We start from the raw sequence: 10,395 nt of genomic DNA on the forward strand, positions 1-10,395 counted from the left end.
CAAGTCATCCATTGACAGCCTGCAGGGATTCGAAAACTGGGCATGCCAGGATACTGCTTCCCAAAGGCCCAATGCTTGTCATCGTCCCGCAATCTGCAAAGTGTTATTATTAAAGTACTTACTCCACTATTGGATTTCATTCCAGCCAGCGTTCAAGTAGGTTTTTAATTGTACAATAAAGTCCATTTGTTTGATGCACAGTCCCAGCTTTCTAAATTGCGTCTGTTCCCATTCACTCTCATGCATGCTGCTCAGTAATTAGTCAAGTCGATCCCAGCCTTTAGTGCAAATTAACGAGGTTCTACCAGAGTGGGCTTCTGAGGTTTTGATGAGACACAAGAATAGCTCTCTCTTCCTTCTCCCACTCCCATGATATATGATCAATTTCTTTAACTCAAAATGCATTTTCAATAGCCCTCTCTTTTCAGAGTCAGCATATCTGCTGTATCTTAGCCTTCAGAAAGGGAGTCTTTGCTAAAGGATGGAAGCAGGAGTTTTTTCTTGTAAGCTGCTTTGAATAAGAATGGTAACGTCATGGGGGGAGGGATTTGTGAGTTTGGGAGAGGGAGGGGGCTGCGATTGGATGTAAAGTAAATAAATAAACAAACAAACAGGGGAAATGGTGATATCCTGAGCAAAAGCAACAATATTGATAGCAGCTCCAATCCTCCTCAGCCTAGAACAATTACCCTATCAGAGGAGTAGGGTGTCCCTTACTTCTCAGCATACTCCTGACATGATAGTATGGGGATAATTAATATATCAAAATGAAACGCTGTCTTACTGACTGTTCAAACAGTATATAGTATGCCCTTGTCAAATGCTTTCTCTTAACTGCATAGAAAGCCCAAGTGAACGTTTACTTTCCTATTATGTCTTAGAAATGAGTTTCGACAGCACTAATAATAGCATTATTTTAAGATATATAGTCAAGGGGACATATTCTCCAGTGTCACCAGGATGGTATATTTGTCTTCTGCTTAATTTGCCCTCACTGTGTATTATTAGGAGTTAACACTGTAGTTTTGTTTAATAACTGGCTTTGCCGCCCATGGCTGACTCCAAACTGATCACTCAGGCCTGCTGATGAAAGTCCTAATTCATCCTTGTTAGAGCAATTAGAGGGAAATTGGATAACCGCGGCACTTCTTGCAAAGGTCTACGTGTAGCTATAGCCTATCCCCCAAGAGGTTAAACAAATGCTCACTTTAGCTGCAAGTGAAATAGATACTTTCCCTGTAAGTGAGATGGGACCAAATTAATTTAGACTTCAAGAAGTTTTTAAGTGGAAGCTGCAACTAGGCTTCCTGTCTCCTTGTTACATGCCTTGCTCTGTACACAGTCAGGTTAAGTATTGCCTGCCATAGGAAATCAATTGTTGTTCTTTGTATATTCTATGGTAATGTGAGCCATACTGGAACCATGCATGCTACCTTTAGGTGTTATGCCACCTTGCCTTTGACAGTGGCACCTTGGACATAGCACACACATAGGATTACCACACAAACTTATTAATTACATTTGTCTTGTGGGGAAATTATGGTTTGGCTAGATAGATTTTTTAATCAGATTGGAAAAGTGTAGAAAATAAGGTGAGGAAGGCAGTAGGTAAGGAAGAAAGTAATGAGGAAGAGTGTAGACCTCATTAAAGAGAGTAGGCTAGGAATGGAAGGAGAAATGAAAAAAATGGGTGATATATGAGGGGTGACCTGTTGACAATAGAGTTGGTCCCAAAGTAGTCTGGACCCAAACTCCAAAGAAGAAACAAAAACCATCAAAGAATCCCCAAGTTTTCAATCCCTAGCCAGATATTTCTGCTAATTTTTCTTAGTCTTGGGTGTGTGTTATTTAACTCGTTTGGTCTAAATTTTCTTATCTGGGCAATAAGAGCCTTGTAATCTCTAACTTCCAGCTGACTGCCCAACTGAAATGCTCTCTGCAGCTAGGAACAGAATAAATGGCTTTCTTTGTACTCAGGCACAGGAAACGTACAGATAAGTGGCTGTTGACCTTGGCTCAGTTTGAAGTCACGCATGTCAGCATCTCTGCAATTCCTTTGGACTTCTTCTCATCCTGCTTCGGGTGAATACCATGGTGGCCGCTGCCTCTCAGATGTGATGTGCGCGTTCCAAATTAGAGCAAATGGAAAACAAGGAGTACTCACTTCACTGAGCTTTCCCACCAGATTTCTGCCTACATCTTCTTTCTCTAGAGATTGAACCTGAAACAACATAGCAGGAAGTCAAAAAGTCAATTTTCAGGCATAGGTAGCAAATGAGACAGAGCAAGAACGTGTTAGGACAGAAACTGAGTCAACCAGTACTAGCTACCACATAGTAGCTGCGACCTGGTGTTACATACTGCTCATATGTACCTGTACTTGCTGTTACTTTGTGTGTTTTCAACATGCAGCATGATGGGATAAGTTGACTTTGATACCCCTAGAGTCACAGAGGAAAGGAAATTTCCCCACAACATGAAGCCAATGCTGGTAATTGGTTTGTCCCAGTCACTTTCATGCAGAGGTGCCATATGCTAGCTGCAGATGAAAGTGTTTAAATGGCAGTGTGCTATTATTGATATTTCCTCATCCTTATCTTGTCATCTAGAAAGGACCCAATTTTTCTAATGGACTATCAAGTATGAAGAACATAAGGTATTCAAATCATTTCTGCATTGATCTAAAGAAATTCTACAGAATGGGTAAACTTACTGATGCCAACTCTAGTGATATGATTAGAAACCAGATGAGGCCCTTCACCCACTCAGTTTTTGGAAAGAGCTTGGATGAGAATCCCAACTGGTATATGGTGGACATGGAGCATGAGTTTCTTGCTGATTTCATATGACTTGGAGCCCTCTGGCTAAATTAGTTGTTATTGTTGAAAACCCCATGGCTATTGTAAGGCTCCGACCTAGCATCAAACATCTCCATCTTTCCTGAGCATGACCATTACTTTCTTTCACTATTGACTTATAGTCGAAAGAGTTTCTCAAATAGCCAAATCTTCTATGGCCTTGAAGACACAGTGATAGTGGAAATTAGCTGATACGCATGGCTTTTAGAGCTTAGCTGCTCTGTGTTGGGATGCAGGACCACATGGTGTGGATCCTTTCAACAAAGTTTTGTTACATTTCTCTCTGGTGCTTCAAAGTAGGAAGAGAATGGAGATCTTTCTGAGCTGCAGCACTTGCCATCACTTATGTGCTGTGGCAAATGTGATAGTAATAATAGTGATAGGTTTGCAACAACACTCTGTGGGCATTATTATTACCATCATCATTATCTGCACCACCATCACCATCATCGTTATTGTTACTGTTGCCACTAATAGCATTTAACACCCAAAGCACACTACCAAGGGGCTGGAGTCCTGAAACATATAATATCTTCCTACTGAACATATATCTTTGAAAAGCCACTGGGATAAATAACTCATAGAAACTCCCATGGAGAAATGGAAAATTCGTCCCTAGAAATTCAAAGAAAGGTAGAGTCAAGAAAAGGAGAATTAGAGGGATTGGACATTTAGGAATTTAGTCCTTATTTATTTGTGTACCCTCTCCATAACCCCAAGCAAGGCATCTGTCTTTTTGGTGTTGCAATTTCCCCATTGCATTGTTAACTATAAAGAATATAAGGTATTCATTTCTTTCTGCATTTTAGTAAGACTAGGGAGATAATCATTGATCTTAAGAAAATGTACATAGTGGTCAACTTGCCCAAGCCAAGTCTGGGCTGTGGTTTGGAGTACCAGTACTCTAAAGCAAAGGGATCCTAGACTGAGAGCATGTTTTTTTTTTTGTTGTTGTTGTTTTATTTTAATTTTTTCTACCCTGCAAGACCTATGTTCTCATTAGAAAGAGACAGATCAAGCAGTAAGAAGGACTAACACTGCAGGGCTGGCCATAGCTGTTCATGGGCTAGAATACTTTCCTTCTAGCTGCACACTTTCAGCCACCACTTAGTCGCATGGACATTTAATGTCTTTCTCTATGAGGTTTTGTAACTGTCTGAACTTGGCCAGGAGACTTGCCCTTGCTTATATGAGACAGACTCAGTATTCCAAGGATCAATGTGCCTCTTCCCTATCCATCACTGTGAAAATGCCTGAGATAATCAAGTGATACAAAGAGAAAGGGGTTGGTTTTGACTCACAGTGTTAGAGGTTTCAATCCATAAGTGGTTGGCTTTGTTTTCGGGGAGTCTCATCAATTATGCCCCACACAGGCAGTACATAAAGCTGAACAGCTCACATCAGGGCCATGATACAAAATAAAGAAGATGGAGAAAGGGTTGGGTTTCCAACTTTGTCCTTTGATGGCACACTGCAATGATCTGAAACTTCTCACTAAACCTCACCTCCTAAAGGTTCCATAAACTCTCAATAACACATGGGGCTTTGAGGGGTGTTTCAGATCCAAACAATAGCAAAAAATAACCCATGCACATGCAGAGGTCTGTATCTACCTACCTGAATATAGGTATGGGCATACATACATGTATCTATAACCATACAATGAACTGTGGTGTCTCTTGTGTATGGCACAAATCCAGTACCTCAGGGCTTCAAGTTTTTTCTATATTTGCTGCTAACTCTTAATATCTTTCTCTGACTGTGCGAAGTCTGGTTTCTATTATCCAAAGGCCATTATTTGCTCAATTTTAACCTCATTTGAAGCCCTCCGAATCCTGAAGTCTCAACTGGGTTTCTGTGCACAAACCTCTTAGTACGGCATCCACATCTCCATCATGATATTTGAGGAGTTATCAAAACGTGTTAGCTTACTGCCTACCACCCTGTATTGAAAGTTACCCTATGATGGTTTGCTCACTGCCCTGTACTGTGCAAGTGTTTCCTGAAGAAATGAATGGCAGAAGTAATAAGACTAACTGGAGCCTTAGCTGCCCATGCAAGGTCTCCCATCTATCTCTATGTATGCTCATCCCTGACTTCTCCTACACCAGCCACATTAGTTTGAGTTCTTTTGCCCTTCAATGTGAGCACCATTCTATATTCCAGTTCTATCTCCCTCACTAGCTGAAGGTATAATACAGGAAGAGAGCTGAGATTTTTGTGTGGTCTTGGTTTAGGGAAAAGTTTTGTTTGCTAAGGTGTTTGTGGCTTTGTTTTATTTGTTAATTTGCTTATATACTGGCATCTGCCAATTAGGTGTATTACAAGGAGACAGCTGATTTAAAAAAAATAAGGTGTGTGTATAAGCAATAATTAGGGATTTGTTATATTGCTCTCGATCTTCTTAATATTTATTCAGATTTACTAAGGTATGTGATTAGTGATGTTAGTTTTGACCTATCTAGATAATTTCACCGTACCTGTGGAACCAAGCAAACTAACAGAAAGGAAAGGAGGGGGGGAGGAAAGAAGGAAGGAGGAAGGATAGGGGCAAGGAGGATAGGAATGGGGGAAGACGAGAGGAAAGAGAGAAAGGAAAAGGATACAAGGAAAACAGGGAAGGTGGAAGCTTCGATTTTTGTTAACAAAGTTTGGTTATTTTTCAGTTGCTTGAGATCTGGGTAGGAACATCAGAATGAATTAGTGGTTGTGACTTATACGAAACTATTTCAAGCTCTTTGGATAAAAGAAAATATGCTAGTTATGGTATTTGACTGTTTGCAGTGCCATTAACTTAAAACCTCACAATTTTCCCATTCCTACCATGATTTCCTTACTGCTGACTACATTCCTTCCCTCAATTTGAACTCAAGGTTATCTGGTATTATTTTCTCCATAAAGACCAGAGTGGGACTGACTCTGACCATGAATTGTAGACGTATTCTATAATCGAGTATTCATGTTCTCTCCCCACTGTGAGTCATTTCTGTTAGATGGGCAGCAATACCCTTTCTCATGTTACTTGTCTCCAGAAACCTACTTAATTTTTAGCTCAGCAAACCCTGACCTGACCACAGTAGCTCTTTCTCACATCCATCTAAATGCTCTCTTGCCTTCATGCTCTTGGTTGAACTCATCTGGCTGTTCACATGACTTCTTCCTCTTGCCCTTCTTCTTGTAAAGTTCCAAAGCAACTTCACCTGAGTGAATAAAAAAATCCTAAAACAGAATGCTAAAAAATGGTGACCACAGATTGAATTTGTTTCAACTCCAGAGCTTTAGGACACCCCAAAACTACAAAATATTTTAGGCTATAGGAGGTGAGTAAGGAATTAATCATTCTTTAAAATACGAAGCAATAAATTCACGAGTCATTAAAAATCTGGATAAGTTTCATTCAATTTTTAATGCAATAAATAAGAAAACCTGGGTGTGGTCATTTGAATGAGAATGACCCCCATAGGTAAGAATGCCTGAATTTTTGGTCTCTAGTTGGTGGAACTGTTTAGGAAGGATTAGGAGGTATGGCCTTGTTGGAGATGGTATGTCACTGGGAACTTAGAGGTTTCAAGTGCCCTTGCCATGCCCAGTGCTTCCTTCTCTGTCTCACAGTTGAGTCTCAAGGTGTAATTTCTCAGCTACTGCTCCAGCACCTGCCTGCTGCCATGCTCCCCACCATGTTGGTCATGGACTCTAAACGTCTGGAATGCTAAATCCCAATGAACTCTTTCTTCTATAGATTATCTTGACCAAGGTATCTCTTCACAGCAGAAGAAAGAAACTAAGACACTGGGTTTAATAATAGTTGCATGAGACCTCCTGTGAGACCTGCTGTAACGTCAACAAATACTCTAACTCATTTCACATCTAAGTTACTATTAAAGACACTTATTATGAGTAATTTGAGCCTAATCTCAGGGATCGATGAATAACCTATTTAAAAAACAGGTGACTGAGACTTAGAAAGGCCATCTAGCCTAAAGTGCATACCTAGTGACCCCAAGACACAGAAATACCTGTACTAAGCTCACATTCTGATGCGTGCTTTCTGAATCATCTTGTAGCATGCTTTGAAGTCCCTGTAAGTAAACTTAAATCCAACTTTTCATGCCAGCCCTCAGGAATTTGGAAGTAGAGTAGTCAGAGTTGGTAAAATATCATTGTAACTGCCCTGGGATGTCGGAAATCAAGGAATGAATTGCTGGAAACAGCACCGTGGCTTTAGGCTTTGAGAGCAATTCCCCTAAGGACCTTTGTGCTTAACCCTTATAAATATTCCCAGGCCAATTCTTTAGGGACACCACTTGCTCATGTCTCCCTCTCGTTCAGAGGAGGGTCATTTTGAAAGTTCCAGCCAAAGTGGAGGTGCCCTTTGTGACTTACAGGTCTGAGAAAAATGAACATGTTTTGGTGTGCTGGGATATTTGTTTTGTTTGGTTTTTAAAAAGTCAAGACCTTTTTCCCCTAGCTCCCCCATAAGTCACAAATAGCTTTTCTTTCAAAGTTCAACCTTGTCAGGCCGTTAATCCTCCATGAGGAAAAACATGCCATGATAGGTTTAGAAAAGTTTAGCTTTCAAATAAGGAAGTTATTAACTTTTACATTCCTGTTTGGCTGTTCTTCTGTGGTTGTGGAACACTCCCGGGGATTACACACCTGGCCAGAGCTCAGTTTGAGGCAAGACAGCCAGTTCCTCTGTGGGCCTTTGCTGGCAGAGCTGCATATTCCCAACAGAAAAGATATCTGGATCATGAAAAGTTACCACGGACAGCTGGACGGGGCAAAGGTGGGGGCGGGGAGGAAAGATGAGTTTCAGGATGGCCCTTGGGAGCTGATCAGACTCCTGAAATGAATAAGGAGTGGGGAGAAACCTGACCAAAAGTTGTGAGGATCTTGTAGAAGATTACTAAAAAATGCTATTCTGTATTTACAACCTACCATAGATAGATAGATAGATAGATAGATAGATAGATAGATAGATAGATAGATAGATAGATAGATAGACTCAGAACTGTTTACCATGCAGAAAATGAGGCACTGTGGAGTTTTTAGCTTGAAGTGGGTTGTTTATATGAAACCTCATTTTCCTAAGGCTCAGAGATAAGGGCAAAAAAGGAGGTAAAAATGTTATCAAAGTCAGTACGGACATCTGCAGTGAAGCTGTATCTGCCAGACCCGACAGGCCATTGCACACATGAAGTTACAGCAGCTATGATGTCATGTAAAAGACCCATACATGATCAAACCAACCAAAATACTAGAATTGAATAGGGAAGGGGCTAAAGAAACTTCACCCCTAGCTGAGGCCCTCTTAACAATTGGTGGCTACTCTGGAAGGAAGACTGTATTTTCTCTAGGAATGAGGCCTCTGCAAGGCTACCCATGCTGCTGCAGATGGTCCTGCACAAGCAGCTAGAGCTAAGTAGACTTAGTTGGTTCTTTGGTTAAAGAGTACGTTAAGTTGGGAGAGAAACATGGGAGGAACTGTAGGAAAGGCAGTGAAGGGTTTGGATTTGACCAAAGCACATTACATGTACATATGAAATAATTGAATCATAAAACAAATTAATTCCATCAGTGAATATGGTGACTACCCTCACTATTGGAAAATGCCACCTCCCTTTCAGAACTGTACCCTAAATCGAATTAGGCTACAGAGCATAGCTGTGATCTCAGATATTCCTTGAGCATGTATCCCTTCGTCACTTTCAACAAGATGCGAACAGTGGAGTTTTAAAAGGTAGGTTTAAGAAGAGAATAAAAAAGGAAAACAGTTTCAAGTCAGAAGATCTGACTTGAAATCCTCAACATTCCTGAGTGGGTGTTACTCTGAAGTGAGCAAAGGAGTCATGTTTTGGATCACCCACCCTATCCTTGTGCTTAGAACAGAGCCTGCCAGTCACGAGTTCATAAAGGAGCAGGCACCCTGACTATATTGAGAGTCCGTAGTCTTTTGTTAACCTAATCCCCATGTTTGAAATTTCATCATTTGGGATGGGATCACAATCAGAAATGCAGAGACTTGTCCCCATCTAGTCTTTACCAAGAAATCTGCTGTTACTAGGAGAAGCACTGAGTCGGTTTTCTGTAACCTGCTTATACATAAGATGACCTGATGCCTGTGGGGATCCTGTAACCTATGTGAAGAGCATCTCTGACGTATCCAGCTCTGACCTTCCAAGCCATTTACATAGATGCCAGTCTAGGAGGAAAATCTCCACTTCAGGGCATTCCAACCATCATGTGAGGAATGTTCCAGCACACCATAAGGGATGTTCCAGAGCATGTTGTCTGCCTGAATTCATTTGGGCAACTCCCTGATAAGACTCTATGACCTTCACAAACGTCATGATAATGTTACAGAAAATAATCACATGCAGCCAGAAGGTACAATTCCACAACTCTCCCTCCATATACGTCTTCTAGCGGCTTCCCTATACTTTGTTTATTTTACTTTTAGCACCAGAGTTTTCTTCAAATCAGAGTCCTGCAGTTTTGACATGCCTTCCGTGGGTCTTTATTCATATTTGTAGGATTGCTTTAATATTAAAAGAGGAGATATAGAGAGATTGACATCAAGATTGTAGGCTCATAAAACATTCAAGGAAACTTGGAGATTGTCTGGTTCACCCTTCATATTACTTTATTTTTAAATTTTTATTTGATTGCTTTTATGCTAAAAGGTGTAAGTTCAGTCTGGCCATATTAAAGAACCTTAGAAAATGGAGAAAATGAAGAGGAAAAACACTCATCATCTTAATGTCCTATTGTAACTGACATTATCAATTACCTTATTCATATTTTACTGACTTGTGATTATAATGAACACAGAAAATTGTTTCCTTCTGTTTTTAAAAGTTAAAAGGACAGATGAAGTCACAGAAGCCTTAATGTACATAATATCCACCATTTCAGGTATTTGTTTGTTTGTTTAAATGATGACAGAGAATCTGTTACATTTTCTTTTCCTCTCTGGAGGTGTGTAAGCACAGAGCCAGGCTCTAGAGTGAGACTGCTTGGGCTTGATATCCACCCATCACCAAACTGTCTGTTCCTTAATCTTGGGTTAGCCTCCTTCCTCATCTGTAAACCACATAACAAGGCATGTCAACACATGCAGTGGATTTGTCCTTGGTCCCCAATGCCACCTGGCTTGCATTACAAACTCTTACAAGTGACAGAGGGAAAGAGGAGAGTGGGGCCAGGGTAGTAATTCCCAGGCTTCTCTTCTTGCCAACTAAGCTTGGGCTTGTTGTGTCCTTGAATCAGAGGTTTCTACTTCTTAGCAGGCATCCCACTCTAAAAACCACTTTATCAACGGGCAACAGAAATTCTTCTTCTTCTTCTTCTTCTTCTTCTTCTTCTTCTTCTTCTTCTTCTTCTTCTTCTTCTTCTTCTTCTTCTTCTTCTTCTTCTTCGTCTTCTTCTTTCTTTCTCTTCTTCTCTCCTCCTCCTCCTCCTTCTTCTACTACTGCTACTGCTACTGCTACTGCTACTGCTACTGCTACTGCTACTGCTACTGCTACTGCTACTGCTA

The sequence above is a fragment of the Mus caroli genome, unplaced genomic scaffold, assembly GCF_978045245.1.
Source record: "Mus caroli unplaced genomic scaffold, Mus_caroli_1 scaffold_11, whole genome shotgun sequence".
NCBI lineage: Eukaryota > Metazoa > Chordata > Mammalia > Rodentia > Muridae > Mus > Mus caroli.